This window comes from Numida meleagris, chromosome 6 (assembly GCF_002078875.1).
Source record: "Numida meleagris isolate 19003 breed g44 Domestic line chromosome 6, NumMel1.0, whole genome shotgun sequence".
Taxonomy (NCBI): Eukaryota; Metazoa; Chordata; class Aves; order Galliformes; family Numididae; genus Numida; species Numida meleagris.
In genome coordinates, this window is record NC_034414.1 from 28,216,305 (window position 1) to 28,228,691 (window position 12,387).

The 12,387-nt window shown below is 45.4% G+C and overlaps 1 protein-coding gene across 5 annotated transcripts in view; it reads left to right on the forward strand.

Annotated features, from left to right (window-relative positions):
• SLC8A3 (solute carrier family 8 member A3) overlaps positions 1–12,387 on the forward strand; it is a 126,203-nt gene that overhangs the window by 80,274 nt on the left and 33,542 nt on the right. Inside the window, exon 1 of one of the 5 annotated variants that reach the window (XM_021403144.1) lies at positions 5,422–5,501. The exons of the other annotated variants lie outside the window; for them this stretch is intronic. The gene's annotated coding sequence lies outside the window, so the exon portion shown is untranslated. Of the gene's footprint in view, positions 1–5,421; positions 5,502–12,387 lie in introns of those variants that run through there. 5 annotated transcript variants of the gene reach the window in all.

A 12,387-nucleotide genomic window follows, 5' to 3' on the forward strand; every position in this document is an offset into this window, starting at 1 on the left:
CTGCTTTTTTGAGCTGCCAAAGGTGCATACGTGCAGCACGTTGGGGTGCTGGTACTTGAACACCACGTGCAGCTCTCTCTTTTCCCACCCAACCCTCTAGGCAGGACTGTAGGAGTTTGCTGGTGATTTCTCAGTGCTCACCTCCTTGCTGGACTAAACCTAACCTTTGGCATCTGATTATCGTTCCATGGTTCATGCTTTTAAGCAGAAATCCATATCATCTTTCTTCCCTTGCAGAATGTGAATAACTCAAAGCACAGGCGATAGTGAAGGATCAGGCTGCTCACGGGCTCTCGTATTGCTTCTTACTCATCCTGGTGTGACTCTGATATTATATCACAGCTTAATGTGTTGTCCAGAATGTAATATGTTAGCATAGTAGCAAATACCAGAGAGAGTCACAGGATCATATTAAGCTGCCTGCCTCTGACAGATTTGATTTCAGGAGTGAATTTACAGCAGAGGATGGAAATTTAGAGTCTAATTGCTAGTTTAACATGAATTTCCAAATATAATTGGATCTTTAAAGAGTGATAGTGCTGGGATCAGGAATATGTTATTTTTTGTTTTATATAGCCATTTCCACTAAAAGTGATCATGATATGCTGTTATTTAAACTTAAAAGGGCAATTAGCAGTCACATCTGGCACGGCCAGCCCTTAAACAGCTTGCTGCTTTTTGCAAGTTTAGATGCCAACATTAGATTAGTTTTGTAGCTTCTTCACACATCAAGGAACAATTTGTTCATTAATTATATTGTTTCATTAAACATATATGTAAGCAAAGGGTCTAGCATCTCTATCATGGTTTGCACTAACTTAAGGCTATCAGATTTTAACCCTTCTTTAATTAAACCACTACAATTTCTTGTATGGACAGATCTAAAGAACAAACTAGTTGTTTGGCTATCTGTGGGTATCACTTTATAACCCAGAAGTAGCATCTGTGATTCTGATGAATGTTTCCTTGAGTCAATGTTATGAGACTCTCCAGTGCATAGTACAAAGGAATATGCTTTCCTGGTGACATGTCCATCAGTGAGAAGGTGATGGCTAGTACAGGTCACTGGCTGATAGCCTGTGAAACCACAGGAGTCTGTCTTGGGGTTTAACTCATCTTAGAGGCATCCAGACTTTGCAGAGGAGTCAAGAGTGGTAGGCAAAAAGCCACACCACCATCAGTGATGAGGCAGAGAGCAGCCCACCTTCTCTCAGAAATATCCTTTTTTCCCATGAAGTGCCAGCATCCTCATTAGAGGACCAGTGATGAGTGGTGGCTTGGCTGTGATGGAAAGGCAGAAGAGACCTTATTATTGCAAGACAAGCTGGTACCATGTGATACAAATACAGAGGTACTGGGTTTGGTACTTACTGGGTAGTGCTGCTAGGGCTGAAAAGAGCCACTGGCTATGGCTAAAGTCACAGCATGGGACATGGGACCTGGCTGCAGAACAGACAGTGAGTCCTTAGGGTGACTTAAAGGATTTGATTAAAAGTGTAGCAGGAATTTTGAGTGTTTAAATGTGTTCAGACCTCTTCAGAGAGTTTGAGACTGGAACTCCACTTCAAGAGCCCTGGCATTGCCAGTGTGATGCTGGACATGACACACGCAGTGTGAAAACAGCACTAGTCTGCTTGGTCTTTTTGCCATCCAGAAGTGGAAATGCAAAGAGCAGTGAAAAGTTGCAAAGCTAAAGAAGCTCCTTTGAAATCTCAGGAGTGGGGTTCAGTTCAGATGCTCTCAACAAAAATTCAGAGAGTATTTCTTTCTTTTTTACTCCCCAGAGCATTAGCTGGGAAACTAGAATGAAGAAAGAAAGAAAAAAGAAAAACCAAACAAAATACAAACCACCCCAAATAATTCACTCACTGACTGGCTTCACCTTCTCAGAAACACTGTGAGACCGTTCCTGGTGAAAGCAAGAGGAAGGGCTGCTCACCTCCTCCCTGCATGTGCCCTGACCCAAATCGAGCTGTGTGCCTGGTGAGCTGGCTGTGTAAGAGGACCTGGCTCCTCATGGGGCTCTTCTTTATTGAAGGTGGGGTGCCCTACTTTACTTGCAAAGTCGAGAGCAGCACAGCCCTGGGAATGGGAGTATTTCCATGATGCAGAAGTTGCTGGGATGCTGACTCACTGTGCATGCCAGAGGCACTGCTCTGCAATCCTGAGCATGGAGGGGGAGGGAAAATGAGCCACCGCGAAGATTGGTGGAGAGATAAGGTCACCTAGTGCCTCCAGTCACCAAATCAAAGGAGCTGGGACTTTCAGTGCATCGTTTCCCCACATGGAGAAGAAAGCAGCAAAAACCTTTCCATGTTACCCACAGAGAGATCATGGGTTTAGCAGCCCTGGCTTCATTCCGATGCATGCTTTTTAACAACATATAGATCAGGAAGGAGACCGATGAATTACTTGTTTAGCCAGCCTGTCTTGATATGCTGAGTGTTGCACTGAGTGAGATTAGCCCACCATAGTCTGTGCTCAGGCGTATGTGAGGTGTGTGGCACAGCATCCTGGCATATCTCTGCTTTGTTAGGCATTGTTGTCCTCCTTTCCAGTAAGAGCCACCTTCAGCTCTAATCCCATGCTTAGAATCAATAACACTTTGTTGTGATACTTGTTAATTCTCCCCAGGCTGGAGCTGTAAATGCTGAGGCACTGGGACATTTCTGCCAGGCACAGCCTGTGCCGGGCACTGGAATGACTTCCCACAGGAGCAAGGGACATCTGCAGACATCACGCCTCCCTCTCTAAATGCAAGGTACCTCTCCGCAGCTTGCTGTGCCTAACGTACCCTCACAGCAGCCAGTACCTTGGAAAAAGAAAAATACTAAACCCTACCGAGGCCAAACTCTGTGCTGCACACAGAGCCTGCCTTCTGTGTGCAGAGCCCGCGGGGAGGATGAGTGATAACAAAGCACACGTGACAAGCATTAGTCACGTTGCTTAATGAACAGCTAGAAGGCACTCGGAGACTGCAGACTCGGGGTAGATGAAGGCTGTTCATGTGGATTTTCTGGCCCTGAAGTTAAAGAAACACAGAAGACCTTGTTCTTACGAGATTTCAGGCTAGGTTTTTCTATCAGAGAGTTGCATCTATTCAAGATAACCATGTAAAGGAGATACTCAAAGGGAGCTGAAAATGTAGGGGGTTTGGGAATTTTTCTTTTGCCTTTGAAAATCATCCACCAGGATGGTAACAAGGGATTTCCCTGAGCAGATCCTTTTGACATTTTTAACTTGCCCATCATCTTCCTCTCTTCTTCCAGCCTCAGTTCTTGACCTCATTCCCTCCCTGAGGCAATTACAATACCAGGGCTAATCATTTAAAAAAAAAATTATTACCAAACATTATAGGAAGAGTAGATGGTATAAGTCTTTCCCATGCAGTGGGCACAGATGCTTGGTTAGACCACCCTGCCCAACATGGTATTTGTTGCCGCTTACTTATTTTCGTTACAGACCCTTCTGTAGATCAGTTGCAGTGCTCTTTGCGTGGTTTGTAGTGCTCTGCCTGGCATTTTCCATGGCTCTCTTTACGTGTTTCAAATCAGTCATCAAAAGGAACCGCGGGAGAGCCCAGTGCCTGGTGCGACAGACAGGCTTGGGTTCTCTGTCAGCCCAGTGGGTCAAAAATAGTCTCAGGGAACTCTGTGACTCTTGCACAGGAGAGGAAAGAGCAGGGCAGGTCACTGCTTGAAAAGTGACAGACACTTTGCTGTTGTGACAGCAGCCCTTCTGCTGACCACATAAGAATGCTCTGCAGGCCACTGGTGCCCCACAGACCACGGTCTAAGAACTGCTGTCTGCCATATGGGTTTTTAATTACTTACCCCTTGTGTTCTTTGAATCACTGAAATATTTAGCATCCTCTTACCACTCTATGTTGGCTGTTCTAGTTCAAGATCCCAGGAGTGAATGGTTTGACTTTTCTCTCAGTGATTTTCAGACTTCATAACGAGTAGGTCATATTTTCCTTTCAGAACAGAGGGATAGGAAGTCATTTTCCTTAATCTGCTGGTGAAAGTCCAGCCAGTTGTTTAATCTGTCTCAGAGCAGGGGTCACCAATCCTCTTTCCCCTGTGGACATGTCACTGAATCAGGTGAGCGGGGGGAAGGCATTCACTGTGTTTATCCAGAGAGGCAGAATAAGGAGGCACAGCAAGAACATTTAAGACCGAAGGAGATATGTACCAATGTGCTGATTAAATGCATGCAGGTCAGTGAAACTAAGTTCTCAGCCAGAAACTTTACTGCAGTAATCAGCTTGAACGTTATAGGCTGTTGCATGAGTCCCAGACATAACATCAGCTTGCACACACTGATTGTATCAGTATTCTCACAGTCTTCCTTTATATGCTGCCATCGCTATTTTTTTGTGCTCTTTAGGGAATGGTTATTCCTTCGTAGAGTGGCACGTCACGATGCTCATTTTTAGAGTGCTTGACATCTTAGCATCCAGCTTATTCACGAGTTTCACAGAATCACAGAATGGTCTGAGTTGGAAGGACCCTTAAACATCATCTAGTTCCAAACCCCCTGCCATGGGAAGGAACACCTACTAGACCAGGTTGCTCAAAGACCCATCCAACCTGGTCTTGAACACCTTGGACATCCACAACTTCTCTGGGCAGCCTGTGCCAGCACCTCACCCCTCTCTGAGTAAAGAATTTATTCCTAAATTATAATTGGAACCCTTCCTCTTTTAGTTTAAAACCATAATCCCTTGTCCCATCATTATGCTCCCTGATAAAGAATCCCTCTCCAGCTTTCTTGCAGGCTCCCTTTTGGTACTGCTATGAATAGCTGAGGTTGGCAGGGACCTCTGAAGCCATCTGGTCCAGCCCCTACTTGAACCAGGCCATTCAGAGCAGAGTTCTCATTACCATGTCCAGGTGGTTCCTGAATATTTATAGTCATTGACAAGGTCCCCCCAAGCCTTCTCCAGGCTGAACAGTCTCAGCAGCGTCCTGATACAGCCTGGGACACCATTAGGCATTGGCTAAGACCATGCGTTGATTAGGCCTGAGCTCCTCTTCTTTGTTTTTCTCCAAGTCAGCCTAGCCCTTTTCCTAGGAATTCACCTGTGTACCCCACCCTCCACACAGTCACATGCCCCCTGAGATTTTTCTCTTTCTGTTGCGTTACTGTCCATAATAAAAAGTCAGACAGAGCCTGCAATGGTGAAGCTCTGTATTTGGAACCATGACAGAGCTCCACAAAGGAACAGTTTCATACCCAGCTAGAAAATGAAAATACCAATTCGGAGAACACCCACTGGGAGTTCAAGAACAGCCTGATGTGGAGCGGTTGAGGAACAGCACTTCCACCACTTTCTTGAAGGCTGTCTTTTACCCTATAGCACAGGTGGAAGCAAATGGGGCTGCCTTAACTAATAGGTGCCAGCTGGGAGGGATGAAGTGCTGTTGGCCCCAGGTATCTCTTTCTCTGCTCTCTAGTGAGCAGCCTAGAGGAGCTACAGCCATAGCAGTTGCCCAAAGGTAAGAAGCTTGTGGTTATGAAGAGCAAGCAGGGGCTGTGTCTGTATGGCATCTCTGGGGGACAGTTGGGGTGTCAAAAGGATAAACCCTGTATTTTATTCTTTAAATTCTGGTTGTCTGTGTTGTGACAATAGTTTATAAAAGGAGACATGAAATGGATTTACAATAGTTTATGTAGCTTGGAAAGCAATGTAGTCCATGATTTTTTTACTCAGGTTTGCAGGTAGCTTGTAGCCTGTGAGGGGCTCTGTGCCGCCCTGGCCATACTGGCAGCAGCCCCCCATCTAGCTGCTGATAACCAGGAGGGTAGCTCAGCATCACTCATAGTTATAGGTGATTGCGCTACAGATGCAGCCCCTAGCATGCAAACCTGAGAAAACCCTACCCATATGTAAATCTCAGGGCATATGTTTATTTGTGTCAAGAGCTAAATTAAATAGAAATGGATGGCTTGCCAGGTCTATAAAAACATTGGGACTTCAGAAGAGCCACATCTCTGCAAGAGATTTGAAATACTGCATATATATTGGAGGGGATTAGAGCCAAATGAGAAGATACTAGACAGAGCAATAAACTGAGCTTTGCAGCCTGTTGTTTTCAGGGCTGATGAGAAAAGGGACTGCAGGTTCACCTTGCGACAAACAAGTTAATTGTGAGGACTGTGGCAGGCTACTCATGCGTATGCAGGAACAGGCATAACTTCACCATGCCTATGTGAGATTTTTTTTTTCCTCATGGAGCTAAGTGGACAGGGTCTATTCTGTGAGTTTGTGCTCAGCTTCTTCAGAAAGCAGCCTCAAAGTGAGGGGTGGATTTCTGAGGTGGGGTGGGAAATGAGCATGGCTGACTAGTAGTAATGTGGGAGACAGAGCAAGCCCTTGAGAATGTCTTCTTCCAGGCTTCAAGCTAATGGTTTTCCTTTTGAAGGTTTAGATGGTGCCCCTTTTAACCCCAGCAGTTAAAAAACAAAACCCAAAAGAACAAAAGCAAGCTTTCCCCTTGTCTCCTAACCCCAAGATTTAGCAGGCTGCCATCAGCAAACGTGATGAGAGCCAGATATTTGCCTAGACTAAATCCTGTTTCCCATGCAGCCTGTAGATTTTCTATTGTTGCTCTTTTAGTCTTTGTCTGATATTTCCTCCTCTTCCATCACAGAGGTATTTTTCATTCCCTTCCACAAAACAATATTTAACAGGGCTTTTCTGCCTCTGTATGGCTTCATTTTGGGCGAGGCTCAGTTTAGGCATCTGCTCGTAGCTACCTTATGCAGAATGTAGGATTTTATCCAAGACATGCACTGAAAATCTGTCACCTCTGGTACCTCTGGCAGGCTGCTCTCCAGAGATGATCAAGACTCAGATGAGAGAATCACTTATGCGTGAGATGCAGGCCAGAGGTGCTTGTTAAGCGTGCTTTAACAGAAGCTTTGTCTCTATTTCATTCTCTAAAATCCAGAGTATTAACAAATAAGTAAAAGTGAAGTGTAATGATTTTATTATCCTTCTTTCCTCTCCTGTTGTCTGACCTGAATGTAACAGCCTGTTAGGAGGGTGTAATCTACTACAGACTTCTCTTCGCAGCCAGCATGCCAGATTGTGCGCGCCTATTCACAAGATAACAAAACCCCTTCACTCTATTTTTGGGTGTAGACTTATTTTAAGAGCGCTTGTAAAGCAAGCCAAATACAAGGCAAAGCTTTGACTCTTCCTCGCCCACACGCTATGGTATTTCTTAAGAGTGGTGAAGTAGTAGAGATGTATCTGTAAGTGGTTCAAAACCATAGCACATTCTCCAGCTTTGTGTGCTGTAGTGCCTTGTTCTTTGCAGGTAGGTTTGAAGACACTCTTGTTATATACTTACAGCTCTGATGGTCCTGACTTCGCTGGGTTTCTTTACAGCAGACTGCGTGTCCCCTATCAGAGGTTTTCCTTCCTTTCTGTTGGAGTGGTACAGTTATAGGGAGGTATGAACCTGTCTGCTTTGCAGGGTGGGAGTTTCATCTGCTGAAATCACTTGACCCTCCGTTTGGAGGCATCAGACCTTTGCAGCTTTCAGATATAACCCTTCCCATCCCTTAGCTATCATCTACAGGAACCCGTGTGTAGGAGAGGGTCTTCTCTCCACGTGAGAGCAGGTGGCCAGGAGCTGTGCAGTACCCAAACTGCTGTGTGCCGTGGGTGGGAACATTAGCTGCTGCCTGAACTCCTTCTTGGGTCTCTGTCTACAATGGCAGGTATGTAAAAGTGTGCAAGACATTAGGACATGAGGAGGTTCTGTAAGAGACTATATTGCTAGAAATGGCTGTGGCTGTCCTAATCACAGCATACTTTGTATGCTCTGCCAGCAAGTCTCATAATTTGTAACAAGCAGAGGTCTCTGGGTCTGTGGCTAGGTTTCATCAGTTTTGACAGATCTGCTGATTGCTGGTTTGCAAGAGCTGGGGATGTGGTAGGGGTGCTGAAAAGACTCAGGAGCTAAGCCAACTCCAGCCTTTGCTCAGGTTGTGTGCCATGTGTCCCTGCCTTGGTGTCACGCTGTGGGTACCCTCCTGGCAGCAGAAAGAGAAGGTCTACAGCAGCTGAGCTTTCCCCTCTTGGCAGCTTCATCGCCCTTGCAGCCAGCTCCCTGCCTGCCTCGGTGCTATTGGTCCTGCACTGGTTATTCTAGGGAGCAAAGGAGCCTTGCATAGAAACTGAGGGGAATGGGACCAGTGTTTAGGAAGCCTGCCCAGCTGAGTGCATCCCTAAGGAAAAATCCTGGAAAGGGAGAGAGCACAAAGTGGGCAGGTTGTCTGAGGCCAGGTGTCTGAGCTGCTTGGTGAGGTGGAAATCTGCCAGAATTATCTGCCTCACTGTGAAGCGTGAAAGAAACCCACGTGCAAAGCCTGTGAGAGTAGCTTTGGGGATTAAAAAAAAAAAAAAAGAACTTGTGGAATTTTTACACATGCATACAGTGTATACAGTAAAGCAAGATTTCCATTTTGTCTGGAAATGAGTGCTCAGCAGTGTGGCTGAAGGAGGGCAGGCAGGAGAGGTGATGCTTTGGGGGACATGATACTGGGCAACCTGTTCAAGGTGTCCCTGCTGGAGCTGGGGACTGGATCAGTTGGCCTCTAGAGTCGCTTCCTACCTCAGCCGTTCTGTGACTGAGGGCTCTGTGGCATCTTCTCTGCTCCCATTCTCCAGGGTATGGTCTTTGGCTCTGCGATGGCACCTGCTCTGATGGCTTATATGCTTTCAGTTCCTACAGTGTAACCCGCAGTTTATAAACTCACTATGTTATGTCCTTGGTAGGTTTAAGTGGGCTATTGCTCTTTCAAAGAGAACTAGGGCACCATTGTATCTTCTGGAAGGAACTAACGCCTACCTGGTGGGACTGGAGCTGGTGTCAGTCCTTGGAGCAGCTCTTCTTCGGCAGACTCTCCTCAGTCCTGGTGAGAACTGAACAGGCATTCAAGAATATTCTCAAGAGTTTGGCCTCTTACTATTATGCTCCATATTTTCTTTCTTTCTAGTTATTTCTCAATATTTTTTGTGTCTTGCTGTTTCTGGGTTGTATGATAATGTGTAGAAATTTGGGTGATTGTAGGGTAAACTATCTCTCTGTATCAGTAACTGGAACCTTACTGCCTTCCCTCTTGTTGCAGCAGATGTTTCGGGCTGCATCTCATCTGAGTTGTCTGAAGTCAGAAAGCTGGTAGAAAGCTGAAGGATTTCTAGAAGCTGATGAGGATGCTGGCTTGATTGCTTTCTTACTTTTAAGTAAGAATTTAATTAGCTATTTATGTTGTTGTAAACTGTGATGGCCTAAGGATATGAGAGTGCCAAAGTCTCTGGGGAGAGAAAATGTGAGCCCAGCTGATTGGTGTGAGTTCCCAGGAAAAGGCAATTTGAGTCAATGCAAACCTTTTTACAGGCTTGAAAAGAAATCCCAATTTTCAAACTGAGTACATCTTGGACACAAATCCCTTATGCTCAGAACTCATACAGAAATATTAGTTGAGCTAGTAAAGCATATTACCTTTCCTTAAAAACCTTGCTTCTATTTATTTACATATTTCAAGCATTCTTTCTTCCATAATATTGAAGCATCTTGAAACGTTAATGCATTTGTGCTTCTGATGTACTTCAGAGGCAAAGGAGTGCTTTTTCCCATTTTACAAGCGGGGCAAAGAAGTGGCTTTCTTGGAGCTATAAAGCAGGACATTGTTAGAGGTAGAACAAGGAGGAAATGGGGGCATCTCCTTAGGCCTTCATCTAAGTGCCCACAGACTGACCTGCCCATTTCTCCCACTCAGAGCTCAGCTCCAGCAACCCAGGCACCTCGTCTGGTCAAGGGGATGCTGCTGTAGCTCCTCCCTTGCACCTTCATCTCCCTTCCCAGAGAAGGGCATACAGAGCATGGCCAGCATTCTGCATGGGTAATGGCATTTCATATCCCTAAAATCTCTGAAAGGTTTCAGCATCTTAATTTGTACCACTGGTTTTTGTGCCACGTGTTATTTAATATGCACCATGTTTCATCCTAGCAGAAGGCTTTCTATGGGGTGGAGAGATGATTTTCTATTATAGCTTGTGAAATACTTCATGTTGCCTTTCAGTAGGTTTATAACAGGGCACGAGCTTGTTTTAGCAGGAGAGATGTCGCTGATGGGACCTAACGTATACAAAATGAGCTTTTGCAAGGGATAGATGCCTCCAGATGATGAATTCTTGCATCAGTTGGGATGCCTCTTTATGCTGGGCAAATTTCTCTGAATCGGAGGGCACCTGAGCTAAGAGATAGGAAACAGTGTTTTTGTTCTTAATATTCAGAAATATGGGCTTCCTGCCATGTTAGGGAAGCCTACCTGGGGCGTTGATTTTTGGGTAGTGCTTGATTTTGGCCAGAATTTTCAATAACAAGCTGCAGTTAATTCTGAGAACTTTGGTTTTTGTTTCCAGAGCCAAATACTTAGATCTGGAGGGAGACTGGGTATTCCCTTTTCCCATGCCTCAGTTTCTCATCCATAAAGTGAAAATATCTATATTTACCTTTATTTTCTTTTGAGTTGCTTCAGTTTCTTCTTTGTGAAGAAGTGATACGAAGTAGTGTTTCAGTACAAGGTGGTAAATCACACTATAAATGAAATAAGCAGAAAATCCCCAAAGAAATCTGTATTGTGGAAAAATACTACATGTTTCTAATGGAAGCAGGGCCTTTGATTTGTGACCTGATGATTGTTTTCCAGCAACGAGTAGCAATGAATTGGCTGGAAAGAGGCTAGCTATTTCTGAAGTTCTTTCCACATTTTGCAGAAATAATCTATGGATCCCTAAACACCCGTCAGGCAAAGGACAGCCCCTGCTGATGTAATGCATAGAGCTGTGCGCATCAAAGTGGGATTTTAGCCAGCACGTATCCGTATCCTTATACACAGCGTAGGAGGATCAGTATGGAGAACAAGAGGCAATACTCGGTTTTATTCTTGTTTGAAAGCTTACAACATTTTTTTTTATCCCAGATTTTCATCAGCTGCGATGGTTGTTTCTTGGGTTTTTGTTTTTTTGTTGTTACTGGTTTTTGCTTTGCGTTCTTTTTCCTCCCTGCACTGGCACAGAGGACATCATCCATGAAATGCCAACCAATGCCACTTCCCTTGTGACCTTAGCTGTCCTCAGGGCTTTGGCTCGGCCAGTTCCAGCGCTGTATTTTATAAGCTACGGCAGGAGCCAGACTTTACCGAAAAGGATTTTTGTAGCATTGGTAGGCTGAAATGGGCTCTTTGATTTATCCCTGTTTTAACATTTCTGCCTGTGGGTGATTGAGTTTAATTAAGGCCGACTAGTAAATATTTATCCTCATGCCAGAAATAGATGCAGGTTTGTCTGTTAAAAATACTACACAGCCTGCCTCCTTGGCTGCAGCTAACTGAACTGAACACTCAAAAATTTTATTAATAACGGCAAGGAAAAAACCTGAAGCCTGACTGCCGCGAGCTTTCCCCATGCAGCTGAGGAGCATCTTCCCCCCCCCCCCCCCCCCCCAAGAGCCCCTCCATGAAGCTTGTTGCCATGGAAGCCTCATTAAATTTGCATCTTGCCAGGCTGGGGCTGCAGCTGTATTTTTAGCCAGTGGTGGTTGTGTATAACAGGATGGCTGCTCAGAGCATGGCCAGCAGGTAGCTGACGTGCCTTCCATCCTGCCTTGGTGCTCACCTGGCAGGAGCAGCACCCTGCTTGCAGTCACTGCCAGCCAAAAGACACGTCCCTGCCATGGGGTCAGGCAGCCTTTTGCAGCCCCTGTTACTGGTAGAGCTCATTGTGGGGCAGATGCGGTGCCCAGGGCCACTTCATGGCCAAATATGCCTTTTGGGCCATGGCATGGTTCTTTGCAGTGCTGGCAGCTTCCAGTGACAGGGTCTGGTTAGATTAGGCTGCACGTAACAAATCTCACTTGACTTAAGCTAAACCTTAGTGCCTGGAGGGGCAGGAAGAAACTCATTGGAGCTCAGCTGAAGAACAGTACTGTACTTCTAGCTGTGAATATTTTGGGAAGAAGGATGCAGCTAAAAGGAGGAAACGACTAGGTGGTACCATAGATGCTCAGTGTGAGCCTAGTCCTGCCCACATCTGTTTTAGAAAGGCTGAATTTGGGCCCGTGTCCCTACTTGAGGAACTGCAGTGTGCAGTTACTGTACGAAAGAATTCAGTATGTTCCCTCTCGGTCATTCCGAATCAGATTTGCTGGTACTGGAAGGGAGGGGAGGGGAGAAAAAAGGGTTTTGGTATCTGTCAGCACTGTGAGGATTTCTTGGCTCAAAACATGGGCCCCTCTCTCTCAGCATAGAATCTCAACAGTGCTAAATGTTCCATAAACCAGATTTTATCCTGAATTACACCTGGGC